This window comes from Protopterus annectens, chromosome 6.part0 (assembly GCF_019279795.1).
Source record: "Protopterus annectens isolate FY-2018-M chromosome 6.part0, PAN1.0, whole genome shotgun sequence".
Classification (NCBI taxonomy): domain Eukaryota; kingdom Metazoa; phylum Chordata; order Ceratodontiformes; family Protopteridae; genus Protopterus; species Protopterus annectens.
This window is the reverse complement of record NC_056737.1, coordinates 1862617118-1862635989: the sequence shown is the minus strand read 5'-3', so window position 1 is coordinate 1862635989 and position 18872 is coordinate 1862617118.

The following is an 18872-nucleotide window of genomic DNA, read 5'->3' as shown; positions in this document are numbered from 1 at the left end:
CTAGCACTCTTTACAAAGTGTAAGTGGGTGTGTGCACCATGCACTGGATTGTACAGGAAGATAAAGGAAGTTAAACCAGTTAAAAGAAGTTCTGTGCACATTTGAGCACTCTGTTCACGAGGCACACACACGGGCCTAAACAGGGAGGCAATGGAAGGGAAAACAGCAGTAGGAAGGTAATCAAGGAGACCTAGTCGAGCTGCCAGATGAAATGTATCAGAATCAGCTTATCACATGGGAAGCAGACCAGCCCAACCCAGAACACCACTATAAACCCAGCAAACACCTACCCCCCTGTTTTTTTCACACTCTACACCACTGGTGTATACAAGAGGGGACATTTTAAAACTAAACCTACAAAATGAAAAGGGCTGCAGCAGGCAACATAGAACAAAATGTGCAAGAGCCTGAGGATGGTGAGAATGTCAATGCTGCTTAACAACCCATAGTGAGAAGACAGAAAAGAGTGTACAGACTCGGGGTAACCTACCAAAGGCTACATGAGCTGGAGATAGTGGAGCACTATAGGGTGGACAGAGACCTCCTACAGCAAATCGTTGAGCTGTCCAGGCCAAACCTGACACACCGCACTGGCCGAGGGGAACCCATCCCAGTGGATACCAAGGTATGTGTAGGCCTAGGTATACTAGCCACAGGTACATCCCAAACTACAACAGGGTATAACATGGGCATCTCACAGGCATCAGTATCCAGATTATTCCACCAATTCCTGGATGCCATGTCAGCACATGCCAGTGAGCACGTATATTTCCTCAACACACGTGAAGTGTTGACCCGCAATATCCATCTCTTCACCAAATAGCTAACTACACGGGGGTAGTGGGTGCTATAGACTGCATGCACATATGCATCAAAGCACCACCCGGTGAGCAGAGTAAGGCCTACATCAACCACAGGGGCATTCCCTCCATCAACTGCCAGGTCGTATGTGATGCCCAGGGCATTATACCGAATGTGTATGCTGGCTGCCCTGAAAGCTAAGACGATTCACACATATGGCAACTGACACAGCTGTACCATAGGTTCATAGGTTCATAGGTTCATACTAGGCTATCTGCCCGAGGGCATTTACAAGCCTAGCCCATAGTTTTGTGGCTTACGCCACCCCTTTAGTATGGGGAACTATACCCATTATTTTGCTGTGCCTCTGTTGAGCAGTGACACTGAGGTAATCCCTGGGGTATATCTGCGATCTCCCATCCATTGGTCAAGATTTCTCTTGAACAAGGCCAGCGAGGTGCTCTGCCTCACATATACCGGGATTTTATTCCACAGCATAGGGAGTCTTTGGGTGATGAATCTATCCCTCCAGCACGTCCTATTAAAAGCCGTGTCGAGGTTTAAGTCTCCGCCCTTGTGGCTCTGACGGATCTAGATTTTTGAGGTGAAGCATATTCATCAAATCTGGGTTTGACATGGCCTTGTATGTTAGGCAAAGGTCACCTCTGAGCAAGCGTGGCGACTGAATAGAGCTGGAGTTCTTTCAGTCGGGCAGCATAGGACAGATGTTTGAGACCCTTTATCCTTTTGGTGAGGAACTTTGTGGCCTCTCCAGCTGCTGCAAGTGTCGGGTCAGATACATTCCGAATGGGGCATTGTACTCAATCATTGGTCTGATGAGTGATGAGTATAGGGAGACTATGACCTCCCTTGATCTAGATGAGAATCCCTTCATGATAAGGTGGGCAATGTAGAAGGTCTTCCTAACTACTTTAGCTACATGGGTGTCGAATGACAGACTACTATCAACCTGGGTCCCCAGGTCCCTGATAACTTCTTCTGTGCTCAGTGGATTGCCACCTATTTGGTAGCTAGGGTAACCTTGTTTTTCCCGAAGGGTATGACTATGCATTTTTTGGCATTTAACTTTAGGCCATGGCTCTGGCACCAGTTATCCATTTCTGTGAGACCCTTCTGAAGGATATCTGTGTCAGATGTGTTTTCTACTATGGCCTCCACTTTGCATTCATCTGCACACTTCGGCAGCCATAACCCACCTGTGTTTGCTTGTACTTGGAAAAGTAGATGCCAAACAAGAGTGGGCCCAGGACTGAGCCCTGTGGTACACCACTTGTGACAGGCTTTGAGTCTGACATGGCGCCAGCAACTCTGACCCTGTGGGTTCTGTCACTCAGCCAGTTTGCAACCCATCTTGTGATGTATGGGTTAACATTTAAGCTGATGATTTTTTCAATGATACCCGAGTGGGGTATTGTATCAAGGCCTTCGCCAGATCGAGGTAGGCTGTATGGACTGCCTTTCCCTCATCAATGGCTTTGGTGACTGTTTCGAAAAAGTCAACCAAGTTTAGAAGGCATGATCTGCCTTTGACAAAGCCAAACTGGGATGGATCCAAAGTCTGCAAATTCCTATGTCTTTATTTATGAGGTCCATTATGATCCTCTCCATGGCTTTGCAGATAAGGCTTGTCAAGCTAATGGGCGGTAATTTCCAGGGTCGGTGGAGGCACTGCCTTTGTGAAGTGGGACCACAGTTGCAGTGTGCCACTCCTGGGTACGTATCCAGAGGTAAGACTATGATTAAACAGCTGTCCTAGCTGTGGGTTTAATTCCTCGTTGAGTTCGTGGAGCACACAGCCGGGGACACCATCAGGTCCCATGGATGCTGTGTTTTCTGCTTTGGAGAGAGCAGTTCTCACTTGGGCATTGGAGATGTTTGGGGGGCTGCAATCGCTTGGTATAGATATCTCTCCTTTTGGGGGGGGGAGAAGTTTGCACTGAACCTGTCAGCCAGTATGTTGGCAATGTCTGTAGGATCAGTAATCTTCACATCGTTTTGAACTAGTTCTGAGCATATCTGGGAGTTTCCTCCCAGGTTTCTAACATAGCTAAAGAAGGCCTTATGATTGTCTTTTGAGTCTTTAGCTATTTTTCTCTCAAAATTTGCTTTGGATGATTTTATGAGAGCTCTTAGTTTTTACTTATAGTGATCAAGGGTGTCTTAGCTGTTAAGGATTTTGCTCTATCTTGTAGTAGCTTCCTCCTTTTGTTGTAGAGTTTGTTTATGGCTGGGGTCCACCAGACTGGACGCTTGGCTTTGGTACAAAGAGTCTTTGTTTTGCTTGGGATTGCCTTATCCATGCAGTCCTGCAGGTGCTGGTAGAAGGCATGTGTAAATGATTCAGCGGCTTGAGTACTGTTTTCCGCCGGCTCGGGGGCCTTAAAGGAGACCACACTAGTCTTTAGAAGTGTGAAGTCGGCTTTCGAGAAGTTCTTTACTGTGGTCTTTTTTATTTCAGGTGGGGGTGGGATGAGGACCTCCAGCGAGATTAGTTTGTGATCTGATCTCACCAGTGAGGGGTATACTTCCGGTGTTGAACATTGTGCTCCCATGTTCGTGATGATGAGATCAAGTATGTTTTCTCCTCTTGTGGGGATGGTGACTAGTTGTTCCATGGCATTTGAGTTTATGAATTCCAGGAACTTTTGGGCTAGGGTGTTTGGGCTTGAGTAGTGTTCCCAGTCTATATTAGGGTAATTGAAGTCACCTAGTATGATGGTGTTTGGTGATACATTTATCCCTCTAGTGTTTTCAGGAAGGCCATGTGAGGTTCCTGAGTTTGTGAGGGTGGCCTGTAACATGCTACAATTTGCAGAGCAGTCTTGCCTATGGTTAATTGCACCTGGATGGTCTCCGATGCATCGTGCGTTGCCACCAGTCTTGAGGTGTGGGTGTCTTTGATGAATATGGATACCCCTCCTTTCTTGGTATTGTCCAGATTTTGGGGCGGAATGCATGATAAGAGGTAAAACCTGATAGTGCTGGGGTGCTCTCAGGAGCCTTGAACCAGGTTTCTGTCACTGCACAGACATCGATGTTCTCCATACTGAGAAGGGCCTTGAGTGCGTGCATTTTGAGATTTAGACTTTGGCATTGAGCAGCATTACCCTTAGTTTTTTTCCTTTTTTGTGTTCTAGGGTGGTAGGTTTAGAATTTGAGCCTTGCCTAAAAAGGCACTATGGGGTGGCAAGAGCCTTTGCCAATATCCGGAATCCCAGGGTGACAGGTGCAAGCCGTCCCTTAAGCAGCGTGGCTTGTCCAGCATGTCATCCCAGGCAGACAGACATTGGATCCTTTGAATGACACCAGAGTTTAAGCCAATTGTTAAAGCTGATCATCTTATCTCTGTATTGTGGCATCATTCTTGGTGAAGGTAGGATACTGCTCAAGGTCAGGGTCATACCTGCCTGGGCTACATAATCAGAGAGCTCCTCAATGTCTCTTTTCATGTAGTCCAAGGAGGTACGTCTCAGGTCGTTTACACCAGAGTGGACAATGACTGAGTCGTATTTGTACCTGCTGTTGAGAGACCTGAGTGCTTGCGTTATGTGGCGGATTCTAGCGCCCGACAGGCAGCTTACTGTGACCTTCTCCTTACTCAGTCTGGTGAGCGGGACGTCAGTGTGTCTGACTATGGAGTCACCAATGACTAGTGTGTCTGGCATTGTGTTTGGCCTTAAGGGCTGTGACTGTTTGACACTCTGACTGTGAGGTCTATGTGTTGCAGGTGTTGTGTTCTGAGGTGGTGGTTGTTTGGGTGTCTGCTTTGGTGGCCTCTGCTGTTTTGGTAGATTTTTGATCAGAGCCGCCGAGTATGTCTTTGTGTGTTTATGTGTATGATTTGAGGTTGTGATGGTAGTATGTGAGACTGGGTCTATAGTGTGTGTGGTAACCTTCTCCTCCTGACTGGTCTTGCCAGTCCTATGTTGAGAGAGCTCAGCATCCAGTTTGGCCGTATAGTTGCATCTCTCGCATGTATTTGTGTTTTGTGGGAGGAGGAGAGGGTTGTCTGTGTACATGAGGCAATTGTAACATTGCCTCAATATTCCCAGGTTCACCAGCTGAGCAGGAGAGGACACTAGCAACTGATCCCTCGACATGCTAGAAGGACTAGACAAAAAAACTTTAAAAGAGATTCCGGGGGATGTGGGTGACCGAGAAATGGGGGTTTGCCTTTTTGGGGTGTTATCTATAAGAGTGCCGTATCAAGGTAATAAGTACTGTAGGAGCAAGTGCTAGGCCAGATGTCAAGGCAGCAGAGAGTAGACATCCATAGTGGCAGCATGTGATCTGTAACACATACTGGAGTCACCACAGTAGCCAGTACAACACAAGGTGACAAAACCCACTGCAGGAAAAGGCCTGAGCAACAGGGGTGTCCATTAGAGCCACACATACCATTCAGGAAGGATCACATACCCAGCAACAGTCTCAGCCAACAGGACAGGTGAAGACAAACACAAACAAATGCTGTACTATGGCCTCCGAATGTGCCCTATGGTTAACCCCTCCCCCAAGTCTACACAGACAGACCACAGCAGGCCAGGCAGTCAGATGCAAGTTATGAAGGCTAGGAAGTCAGACACTAATATGTAGGTAAATAAAGCTAGGATCTGTACTACACTGGTAAGCCCTAGCCAGCAGGATAGGTAAGACTACAGACAGAAACGGAGTACCTGTCTTACCAGTACAGTCCTAGCAAATGTGTAAAAGTGTCAGGTGTGCCCTCCCATCCAACATACACATAGAGTAACAGACAGGTGTGCCCCCCCACTCCTGTGTAGAACAGTAGAAACAGTCAGGTGCCCCCCCATGCTATGCAGAAATGTGGCAACAGTCAATGGCAAATGACCGATGGATACCCTGTAGACACAGCATGCTACCCATTGGTGTACAACAAAAGGTCAGCACTGCAGTACAAACAACCTGGATGTTGTCCACACATGCAACACAGATGGCCATACTGGGCATGCTCACACACTTAGCGGAATGAAAGCAATGTCAGTCAACAACATACTGAGAGGTCATACTGGGCATGCTCACACACTTAAACACATGAAGGCCATGTCTGCAAACACCAGTGGACAAGACATATCTGGAAGTTGCAGTTCTCAGTGGGAACACATGTCAGTATACACCACTCCTGCCTTGCACACACAGTGGATAGGAATGCAGACAAATATGTAAGGACAACACACTATAATAAGCTACAGGCACACGGGCATAGATGTGTGGAAGAGGGTGACTATGACAAGGAGACATGTAGACCTGTCCCAACTGTCACACAGCCTAAGGGTACCCCAACACATGAGGTGCAGATATAGCCCACTGCGGATACTAGCCACTAGTACCTGTCAGCATGACAGACTATGTGGTGTACGTGCCAGCTGTGCAACAAGACAGTACAAGGAAGCAGCCATCTAGTAGCTGTATACACGCACCTGTGACATATGACCCCATGTGTGCCCGCATGTGGCATGTCAACCCCTACATGAATGGGGTATGGCCCATGCACACACTGCCCTCCCCATAGCAGTAGTATGACAAGCCTGCTGAGGTCGTCCAATGTGAATTACACCGTTGGGAGAGCTATAGCTCAGTAAAATGCTGGCGCGTCCCATAACTGCATACTACTGTAGTGACAGAGTAGTTAGGTAGTAGTACTACCTCAGACCTGTCAATTGTGTGAGTATGTTTGCGTGTGTGCCTGTCTGCCTCTGACTGTGTAAAGTGAAATGCTTGTTAGGTTACTCACACTTAATGCAATCCATATATTAACCTTTGGCAAGGCTGCTGATGTCACTCACCTGGAAGTACACCTCTGGGAACATGATAACCCTGTAATCACTGTGGCATGTCCTGTAACTGCATACTACTGTAGTGACAGAGTAGTTAGGTAGTAGTACTACCTCAGACCTGTCAATTGTGTGAGTATGTTTGCGTGTGTGCCTGTCTGCCTCTGACTGTGTAAAGTGAAATGCTTGTTAGGTTACTCACACTTAATGCAATCCATATATTAACCTTTGGCAAGGCTGCTGATGTCACTCACCTAGAAGTACACCTCTGGGAACATGATAACCCTGTAATCACTGTGGCATGTCCTGTAACTGCATACTGCTGTAGTGTGATAAACTAGTTAGGTTGGTGTTTGAGTCCCAGCCCTGGCAAGTGTATGTGTGTGTATCTCACTGGGTAGAGAGCAATGCTTTTTAGGCTACTCACACCCCATACAATACAAATACACTACTCTGCCAAGGCCGCCCATGTCACTCATCTAGAAGTACACCTCTGGGAAGTGATAGCCCAGTAATCGCTGTAGAGCGTTCTGCAACTGTGTACTGCTGTAGTGTGATTTAGAATGGTGGCAGTGTTCCATCTCCATCCATGCCAGTTCTGGATGTGATGTGTGTGTCTCAGTGTCTGTGTATGGAACAATGTGTTATAGGCTACTCACTCGCAGTACATTAACAATGCTCTAGTTTGGTAGTCCTGCTGATTTCATTAATTGTGAAATACACCTTTGGGGAAGATGAGCTTCAGTAATGTCTGTGGCACATAATATAACTGTGTAGTGTTGTAAACCAGCTAGGTAGGAGTTCTACTCCCAGACATGACAGGTGTGAGTGTGTGTGTGTGTGTGTGTGTGTGTGTGTGTGTGTGTGTGTGTGTGTGTGTGTGTGTGTGTATTTGTAACTTGTGTCCTGTGTAGAGGCGGCTGGGAGTCTGTGACACCTGTGGGCAAGGTGGAGGGGTCTTACTAATTTCATTTATGGTGGCCCTACTATATCACAATGTCAACCATGCAGGAATAGCAAATGTAAATGGCTGAGTGGTTGGGGTGCAAAGTCATACCCATACATGTGACATCAAGGCCCACCAATCACAGTTAGAAACCCCACTGTGCCTTCACATCTGACTCACAACAGACATACCATGCCTGACAACATGGCATGTATGGACAGATGACACTGGCATCAGGAAATGCTGTTAGCATGCTACCAATGTGGGTGCAGGGTGAATCTGCTGACCAGTACCACTCCCTGCCACACATGGGCAAGACTGGTACATCTGATGATAAGTTGTGTTTACAGTATGGGTCAGACACCCCAGGTGCAGTTCCACATGTCACTGTACATGCATGCGGCATGTGTGCACATCCTAGACACCATCCAAGTCAGGGATTAGGGAACACATACATGGCAAGTGATGCACAGCATTGGCCACACACAATGGTCACCCAGGTGCCTGGAAGATGGATGCAATACCTACCTGTGCAGGCAAATGCAGAAGCTAAAGGCCTGTGCCACAATGTAGACCAGTGTCATGTGGGCTGATGCCAAGGTATACCCATTGCCTACCCTTGTAAAGCCTGCTGGCACTGTTGGCTAACACACACCCATGCAGACATGCACCCATGTATGTCCGAACTGGACCCTGTGTGTCCGTGTGTGTGTGTTGTATGGTGTGTATGTCCACATCCACATGCACTACTCCCCCCAGGGCACAGTAGTGCATGATGCCTTATGTCTGACACCCCCTCATACTCACTGCCCATATGACCTCTGTATCATCCGTGTGGTGCATGTGTTTCCTGCACATTGATGTGTTATGGCAATCCCACTAGTGACAGGTTGCACTTCTGGCCCTTCCAAGTGTAGTAATGTGTGTGCCTGTGCTGACGCTGGCACCTGTACATGCAGACAGGCATGTGTACGTCACCTACTGTATATCTACCATATCCCTGTAGCAGATGTCACTCACCATCACATATATGTTCTGAATGGTCCCCAGCAGATAACCTATGTGGCACATCCAATAACAGCATCAGACTGTGATAGCACTACATAGCTGTCAGGTGTTTGATACCTTTTGCTGGTAGGTGTGTGACACAAACATGGTTCAGTTTTACCCTCCCACCCCTCCCTGACATGTATTCACCTCTGTCTACCTCCCCTACACCCTCTCTAGCAGATGTGGAGCCCACACCTGCATTGCTTAGGCAGCAGCATGTGTATTTAATGTGATGCTCATGATCAGCTGATGGCCTCTGCATGTATTGCAGGCCTTCCCCAGCCGATTTTATGTGGAACAGGTGTGGTAACATTACCATAGCCAATTGCATGGAATCGCACTCCACTACCTGGGAACATCCTGGTGGTGTTGGCCCTTGTCTGTCACAGTAAGCAGGAGCTAGAACTGTCGTTTGGCAAACAGCATTTTAGATGGGTTGGGGATTTACCTCTAACAACATACACTGTGAGAAGAGGGCAAGAAACAGGAGGGGGTGTGCCTGACCTGCCGACAAACTGTAAGTGCTGCTATACTGCATGTGAAGTAATGTTGGATTAACAGTGTTTGTCTGGATATGACTGTCGTACATGTTGCAATATCTGACATGTCAGTTCCATGTATATCAGGAATCCCCATCTGTAGGCTCATCTACAGACTGGGCAGTGTTGTGCCTTTGGTGTCATGTGTTAGCCATGATGCAGCTATCAGGATTGCAGAAGGTACTGTGAGGAATGCAGTCAGTTGATGGTGAAGGCCATGACAGTTACTGACTACATATCCCTCATTGGACGTGTTGCAGCAAACCCCATTACAATGGTAGATTAATGAGGATATCACAGTATCATGTCTATACTGGCCCTGTGTATGTGCTGTCAGCCACACCTCTGTCAACCTTTGTACATATGCCGTGCATGAAGTGGTGCATATGGGCTGTACACTGTAAACAGTGTCAACATATCTGATAACATGCCAGTGATATATCAGAGTGCTACACATGTCATGTACAGTAGGGGTTAAACTTAAGGTCATACCCTGAAAACCTTGTGGATGTTTGCACAGTACTGAGGGCTGTGTAGTGATGGTGAATGTTGGCAGTGTGTGTGTGGTGTTCATATGTACTGTGGCATGTGTACAGACTGTGGTAGATGTCATTGTCCTAGCTCCACTTCTATCTGTTGTTACATGCTGCCCCACTGTATGGTACCGTATTACCTTACATGTGTGAAGGGCCATACACACACATATCCCATACCACAGACAGCCATCAGACCAGACTGTGTAGCAGCCGAGTATATGTAGGGTCATGCTGTGAGTGGCACATATGAGGATGGTGTAGGACAGATAGTCCATATACTGTACTAGTATGCTAGCGTACCATATATGGCTGTGGCTGTGTTCACATTAGTTGTGGTTATGCACTGTCACACAGGTGTAGCCTACCCTGTGCTGTGACATGGCTGACAAGCCTGCTATATATGAAAGTACTGTACCATGATAACTATAGGATGTCTGCCAGTAGCCAATGGCACACATGTTATGAGCATATGTAACCTTCCACACACACACCATGTCTGTGACAACAATCCCAATGACAGTAGCAAATCTCAACTAATATATCAGCTATACATACCAGACATCCCCCTGCGCTACTACATTGGGACTGTAGTAGCTGGGGTAGGGCTACACTCCATGTCCAGGACATATGGTGGGACGATATGGAAATTTACGTATCCAGATACCCATATATATATGACTACTCATGTGTAGTACTTCCAATTACTACTGATATGGCAACCACCCACTATGAACCCCTACATCATGTGGGTGTATTCCCAGTACATTCCCTGTATGATGGATATCCTTCCAGTGTGTGGGCATCAATGTTACAGACAGCAGGTAGCAATACCTCTTACAGGAGTACCTTCACACTCAGGGCAGCCACATATATGTAGGAGGATCAGGACATACAGACAGACTGTGAGTAGAGTGGTGTAATGCTATGCATAGTACTGGTGTTACAGGGTGTGTGTGTGTGTGTGTGTGTGTGTGTGTGTGTGTGTGTGTGTGTGTGTGTGTGTGTGTGTGTGTGTGTGTGTGTGTGTGTATGTGTGTGTATACATACTAGTTTATCTTGGACTGCAGTCTGTCTGCATAGCTAACTACTGTGGGCCATCCTCTAGCTGGACAGAGGTGTGCCTATCATGTGTTGTCTGTCCACCACACAGGTCCTGTGTTGGATATTACACTGGCAGTGTGTGTGTTGCATGCTAGCAGAACATGGCTATATCCATTTGTGTACCTGATGTCGTATTCCTGCATAAGGGTATGTTGCAACACATCCTGTAACACCAGCATGTTCCAGGGTATGTTACTGCAATATTGCAGTTATGGCCCTGCATTCCTGCCTTTGCCCTCCACATATATGGCAGCCTTTGTCCTGCTGTGATACGGGTATAGGTTGTTAGGTAATGGCCTATCATTCACCACTGCTAGCATTCCTACTATCATCCCAGTCATAGAGTGGAAACCCACAACATTTGTTGGCCAGAGACCATACATGTCACATATACAATGACATTACCACAAGTAATGAATGTCCCCCTAGGCCTTGACTACAGGGTGTAATTGGAGGCTGCTGAGCTACATCTGATATTGTTGACTGTTATGTATTGTGCAGAAAAATCCATTGTAAAATGTTGTACAAATTGAAGGGCTTAGCCTGGACACCATAGTATGATATATATCCTCACTGTCTGCATCGACGGTTATGTGTGGGCCTTGCATACATCACTGGTTATATACATCAACAGCCATGTGCTGTCAGAAATGGCATACATTGTTGTATGGTACACAAATAAAGGTTGTCTGTGTATACATACCTGTGTGTCGTGTCATGTCCTTTGAACTGTGAGTGGGTATATGTGCAATGTAAGTATCCCCTTTGTGGGGCTGGTTGCCACACCACACATGTCACAGGTACCGGTTTGTGGCTGGGAATATACATTCCACCCAGCATGTCCACACTACTTCTACACATGTATGGCTACTAATACCCTTTGTCTGTGTATATGTGTATGTATATATATATATATATATGTGTATGTATATATATATATATATATATATATATATATATATATATATATATATATATATATATACCTGCACACCTGCACATGATCATCAGTGTATGGATTTGTGTGCATATCTGTACCGTTGTAATGTATAGCCCTTCAACATGGTGCATTCCCTACGGTACAATGGCGTATCTGTATGATATGCTACAGATATTGGCCTGACATGTACAGGTGACATGGATAACTGTTGGAGCATTGTAGCTATGTTCTGGTGGGTCCTGCTGTCAAGTACTGCATGTGCTGGTTATTGGATTGCACAGCATATCTGTTAGGGCTGGGGGGGGGTTACATTACAGCAATTACCAGGTGTCCCTCATGTGTGCTCCCACCCCCATTACCTGTGCTCATGGACAGTTATTTTATACGGAGTGGGCCAGGAGTCCGTTCCCATGTGAAAATCATATACACATGTCTATCTGTATATACATATATATATATATATATATATATTTTTTTTTTTATGTATATCTGCATAAGTACATATGTTACACCCCCATATATAGGGGGAGAGAACTGGACATTGACATAGCTCTAGCTATGTATATGTATTCATATATATATATATATATATATATATATATATATATATATATATATATATATATATATATATATATATATATATACATATATATGTGTGTGTGTATAATATATATAATATATTATATATATATATATATATATATATATATATATATATATAGATATATATGGATATATACACTGAACATACTAATCTATCTCTGTACGATTGCTGTTATATGGTTATTTGTGAGTCATACATACACACACACACACATATATATATATATATATATATATATATATATATATCTACCTATAGCTGCCTGTCTCTCTACATTAACAGATGTATAGCTGTCCATATGTGCATGCATGTTCAGCCTTTATGTGTGGCTTGTACCTCATTCTCTTGGCAATTGACACGGATGACCTTAGGATTGAGGTCTGTCATTCGTGCAGACATGTACTTGTTTCAGACGTATCATCTCTAGCAATATATGTGTTCTACCACATATAACCATGTAACTTTCAATGTTTGAAGTGTATTAGAGCAGGATATGACAGATATCCCTATATGTGCCCACATTATGGCACACTATGTCCGTGATTCATGCATTAAGAGGTTGTGTGGTGTGTTATTACTACATTCCCTGTGCTGTTGACTGATTGTGCTGGATGATATGCATTTGGAATGAGTGGTTATGTACATCTATCATGGTTTAATGGTACATCACATAGTGTATGATGTGCAGCGCCCCGGGTGTGGCCCTTCCATAGGCTGTATATTCTGTTTCAGGGCAAAACACCAGCTGTCAGATACAGTGAGTTAGGGACATTTGAGCGGTCGTACACGGGTGTGCGTGTGTATGTGCAGAGCTAAGCAATGCTAAGCTCGGGTTGCGTTACCTTACACTCAGCTGGCATCTACTTATCTCAATCTATATAGGCAATGCTTACCCCCTGCGCAAATACACGTACACACATTTACCACTGCGTATCCATGCATACTACTGCTGTTATGCATTTACACATGCTTACTAGTGCCTTAGTCAGTATGACACTTCACATGTGCATTTAAGGCAGTTCTCCTGCGCAAATATAGATGTTACTTAGTAGGTTATACAGCACAATGAAGGTAACATATGGATATCACATGGAAAATAGGATGTGCTGCAGTGGGACTCTACTCAGAAATGTGTGCACGTTAGCCGGATGCTCTGGCCCCTACACTATTGCTGTTTTGCTTCATTTACATATGTCTACCATAATGACATACACATGTTCCTTCCCCCAGCCTCCGAGCTCGTCCATTGTCAGCGGTGGCCCAGGGTGTAGAGCTCCACATTGACCCCAGCTACGTATCCCAATTAATACTGGGGTGATTACATTCATAGAGGGTAACAGACATAACATAGCTACGTCCCCCATTAAACATGCTTAGCTTACGTTAATCTGTCGGTATTATCCATGCCCAGGTCAGGTTTACATGTAAGGTATGACTGTTGACAAAGGTCAGTTTAAGGTGAGGTTGGATTCCTGTTTCACAGGTCAGGATAGGTTACATGCAGGTATTCGGGGTAGATGCACATATTCCATACCTGTGTGGTACAGTAGAGGCAAATAGCTAGGGAGTAGGTAGCTAGGTAGTTGGGGTGACATTGTAACTGTATAGTAGCCCGTAGGTATAATTGGATGGGGAGCAATAGGGAAGGTATGTCGGATGTTGGGATTTGTATGTGAGGTTGGACAAGAGGTATCAGTTTCACTAGTTGATGTTGTGGTATAGAGTGTGAGGTGGGGGGGTTCGCAAGGTGGTGAGCCTGTGCTGCTCCAGGTTTTCTTGCGGTGTTCCTTCATGTGTTAGTTACATGTGTCCTGTGGGACAGCTGTGATACTACATGTGGGTTGGGGCTCCAGATACTGGCAATATAGTGGGGGAAGAGGGGGCCCCCTATGTGTACCTGTAGACATTAAGAGGAATGGAACGGGGTCTGATAGGTATGTGGTGTGCGTGGGGCACAAAGGGGGGTGTTAGTAGGGGGATTATCCAGGGATGTGCAGGATGGCTGCAGGGAAGGTCCACAGCTGGCCATGTTGTCTAAAACAACAGCTGTGCATATGTACTGCATTTGATGTTTGTGTTGGACACTCAAACCCCTGGGTGGGGGTGGGGACTTCAATAATACCTTGCGATGTCTATTACATCGGCTTACATGCCTACAGTGGGGTGTTGCGGCCATGTGTTTGTAGGTATTGTGTAGTGCGAAATGCAATAACACATATAGTTATGCCATACTTTCCCATGTACACTGGGCTGTGCTGCAGTGGAACCCATATCGGGAATGTCTGCCTGTTAGGCGTAAGCATGCCTGTCAACTGTACAGAATCTGCGGCCTGTCCAGAGTTTGCTTCATAATATTGGTGTGTTCCTCTTACAATTCGCACCATTCTGGCAAATACCTGGGAACTGACACCATTAAATACAGACAAGTAATTGGGTTTATGACTCCACATCCTTCAGACGTGTCATGCTAAAGCATAACCTATTATTCTATCAGCTTTCTAAGGTTGTACGTGGAATATGTGCTTTCTGTCCCTATTTGTCCCCCCAATGGTTTAGGTTCTGTCCAGTGGTTTAGCTCTTAGAGGTTGAGAGGTATGGGTGTAAACTCTGCCCAATTCACAATATTACTGACATCCCGGGGGCGGTCTGAATGCAACTGCACCAGCCAACACCTGCACACCTAGGCCCATAATTGCATACCCATAGTTACCCCAATTGGCTCTCCTCTACAGTACTCATCCTTACTGTGGGTGCAGGTGGGGTCTAACCACACCAGTACACACTGCCCACTGTCCAAGTGTCGGGACCCATGTCGTACGTTGTCTAGACCCATGGGTCATCAGGCTTGCACAAACTACTGGTCCGTGCACGTATACAGCCTGGTTGGATAAATCATTACAGGAACTGACTCAGATTATCATTAATTTTTGGTGTGTTCCACAAGGGGCATTGATTTCTTTGTTTCAAGATTAGACGTGGCAGGTCTCTCCCACTGGTAGTATCTTGCCTGTGGTCTGGGAAGCGGTGATGTGTTTACTTGTATCGTGTGTTTGTATGTTTCACTCGTCTAGGTGGGAGGGGAGTGATGCTACATGTTACACGTTTGTTGATTGGACCCCCACCCCCATTGGCATGGCCTGTGAACATATGTAATCCTTAACTGGTGTATCATATCTATATCTATATATTTATATATATATATATATATATCTATATCTATATATATATATAGATATATATATATATATATATATATATATATATATATATATATATATATATATATGCCATATACTACTATTTAACAAACTGTTAAATAGTCCTGAGGAGATTTTCTCCCCGTGTCTCTGCTGCAAATGAGCCAGAAGCTCAGCCAGACTTACTCAGTTAATAGATATGATTTAAATACATAATTCAATTAATATCCTAGCTATATATATGTGTATGTTTACACACATATAAACATATATATTTCTACATATCTATATACATATATATGTATATATCTGTATTTGTATATATATATATATATATATATATATATATATATATATACATGTCTAACGACATATGGATGTATGGGTGTATGCATATGTATATATCTATATGTTGGTATGTATACGTATTCTGTATCTGTATGTATACAGTTGTACTACAGAGAGGGAGAGGTATATCTCAATGTAGCTATGGGTAGATATACACACACATACCTCTACATATATACATCTACAGCTGGTTATTCCATTCCTTACCAATTAGATTATACTTTGCTGCAGTGGGACTCATAGCGGGTGTGGCCGCTCGTTGGGTGATGCCTCTGTAAAATGAACACTTTTGCTTACATCCCTGGGGCTGTCCGTATAGACCCACATCAGCCAACACCTGCACACCTAGACCCATAACTAGCTACCCATAGTTCCTCCACCCGCACCTCCTCTACAGCACCCATCCTTACTCTGGGTGCAGGTCGGGTCTGAACACACCACTACATACTGCCCACTCTCCACTTCACGGGACCCATGTCATGCATTGTCTCGACCCATGGCTCATCAGGCTTTCCCACCCTTGTATTCTGGGTATGTACACACCCAGGCCAGAATGGTCATCGCATCAGCTTCCTTTCATAATATGTCAATTTTTGGGGCGTCCCACAAGGGATGCTCCTGTCTGTGTTGCAAGATTAGATTTCATGGGTGCACTGTGTATCCCCCCCCTGTTCTATCCTGCCTGTGGTCTGGGGAGCAGTGGACTATTTACATTGTTTGTGGGTTTGTGTGTATGTTTCCTCTGTTCGACTGGGGGGGTGAGAAGGTCATGCTTCATGTTACATGTTTCTTGCTTGGGCCCCTCACTTCCATTGGCATAGCCTGTGAACATATGTCATGCTTGTATGCTGTTTCCTATCATAGCTGTATATCTGTGCATATCTATGCACACGCGCACCCACACACACACACACACACACACACACACACATATATATATGCACGTGCATATATATATATATATATATATATATATATATATATATATATATATATATATATATATACACACACACACACACACACACATATATATATATATATATATATATATATATATATATATATACATATTGCTGTATATATATATATATATATATATATCTATGTGGTGGGGTGTATGGGATGAATATCTTATCTATTAACTATTAATTACTTAATTACTAATTACTATTATCTATTAACTTATCTATTGCTATGATGGCTTAGTGGTTAACTACTGTGACTATAGTGTACAGGGACCTGAGTTTGATCTTTGCTGAGGCAGTTTATTTTGTTGCTGGGCAGAACTTGGGCCGTTGGATCCGGAGTTATTAAGGCACTTTAAAGTGGTTGTAAGAGGGTTTGTGTGGGTTTGCGCGAGAGTAAGCACTGCTAACCTCCGGTTACAGTTTCTTACACTCATTAGCTTCTACTTTGCTTACTCTGTGTGGGCAATGCTTACCCCCACGCAAATGCACTTGGACACACTTACCGCTGCTTATTTGTGTTTAGACCTGCTTACTTGTGCCTTATTCATTATGACGCTAACACTTCACATGTGGATTTCATGCAGTACTCCAGTTCACATTTAATTGTTATTCTGTAGGTTATACGGCAAAATGATGTAAAATTATGTTCATATACAGATTTCCCGTGGAAAATTATTCATGCTGCAGTGGGACTCAAACTAGGCTTGCCTGTTTGTTAGGTGGATGCTCTTACCACTCTACTATTGCTGTGTTGCTTTATTTGCACATATATATTCCTTGTTATCCTCTTCAGCCTTTTCAGCTGCTTTAACCATAGCTAGGCGATGGGCAAACCCACGCACTTGAGGTTAGCAGTACTCAGGGTTTTTAAAAAAAAAAATAATAGGGTTTCTTTATTTTATTTGACTGTACTGTTGCTGTTAAACACATGGGGACTGTTGGTGGGGATATGCGGACACTTGTGAGCTGTCTCTCTCATTTATTTGCACATTCTTCTGTTCTACTTTGCAGGGATGTGTTTATTCTGAGAGCTCTGCTCTTGCACATGCCCCCTGCACTCGTCCACACTCCATGCAGCATTAGGAGTTCAGGCAGCACGCCTTCAATAATATGCATGGCGTGGTGCCATCCTCCTCTTCAACTGCCACTTCCATGCAGGACTAGATTAGTCTTGCATGTAAGATTAGTAAATCTTGGGAAAGTAACCAAATTCATAGAATGCACATGGATATATTCCCTCTAAGACACACCCATATGTAGAATATTGCTATAATCTTGCACTATATGTTTCATTATAAGATTCATTGTTGCTATTGTTATTGTTTAGTTATATATCTGTGCAGTAAAATACTAATTTGATCATAGCAGTGTACAGATATTTGAAAAATAATTTGGAGGATGAGCAGGAATAACATATCTGACTGCATTTCCCCTGACACTGCTTTTTAGATTTTGTCTCATAAATGATATTTAAATTCTAGTATATGTTTGTAGAAAATTACCATACACATCTTTGACTATTGATAGTATTCAGACAGAGGAAAATGTATGTTTAAAAGTGAAAATTGGTGTCCTGCAGATTGATGTACCTGTGATGAAATTCAGTTATGTCAATACGTTACTACTAACGCATGGAGATGTCAAATTTGTCTGAATAAACTGTAATCCCAGTGTGATACAGAAGGAAAAAGCCTTGACTGAAGCCCAGAGATCTGGGTTTGATGTGCAGTACTTGCTCTTAAGCAGTCAGATGGGAAGGTGGGGGAGTGACATTTTGACAGGTTGTTTGCACTGGGGAAGGGTGCCTTTGGTACTACTATTATTACTAATCTTGGCTGTTGAAGATCAGAGGGGTACATCACTCACCATAACAAAATGGGAAAAAACTGGCAGAAATCTGTGGGTTTCTGTGATTGCAATACCGTATATCATTTGCAGGGGTAGGATAGGTTTGAATTGTTGGTAGGATAAAAAAAACCTGTCCCAGATAGCAGTATAATGCTACACTAGGATGCCAGAA